Source organism: Rhagoletis zephyria, unplaced genomic scaffold, assembly GCF_001687245.7.
Source record: "Rhagoletis zephyria isolate East Lansing unplaced genomic scaffold, Rhagoletis_zephyria_1.1 Rzeph_scaffold_05320, whole genome shotgun sequence".
Classification (NCBI taxonomy): Eukaryota; Metazoa; Arthropoda; class Insecta; order Diptera; family Tephritidae; genus Rhagoletis; species Rhagoletis zephyria.
Genome location: NW_016162403.1, coordinates 10,760 through 11,023, shown reverse-complemented (window position 1 = coordinate 11,023; position 264 = coordinate 10,760). Strand labels below are relative to the sequence as shown.

The window sequence follows — 264 nt, the reverse complement described above, 5'->3', positions numbered from 1 at the left end:
TGGGTGAAGGTTTCGTTCGAGCTGAGGTAAACGGAATTAGCATTTTTAGCTGTTATGCGAGACCTAGTCTTACAAAAGAAGAGTATACCCTTATGCTGCGTAGCATTTCTGAAGAAGCAAACGGGAAATCCCCGCTAATTATCGCCGGTGAGTTCAATGCGTGGGCAACAGAATGGGGTAGCAGACTAACAAATAAAAGAGGCGAGCTGCTGCTTGAAACTTTTGCCCAACTCGGCGTATCAATAGTAAACAGCGGGTCCACAT

General features: G+C 45.8%; 1 protein-coding gene across 1 annotated transcript in view; it reads right to left on the bottom strand.

Moving 5' to 3' along the window:
- Window positions 1–264, bottom strand: part of LOC108371946 (leucine-rich repeat-containing protein 15) — a gene marked incomplete at its 5' end in the record, with an annotated part of 38,003 nt that overhangs the window by 32,282 nt on the left and 5,457 nt on the right. The window lies entirely within an intron of this gene.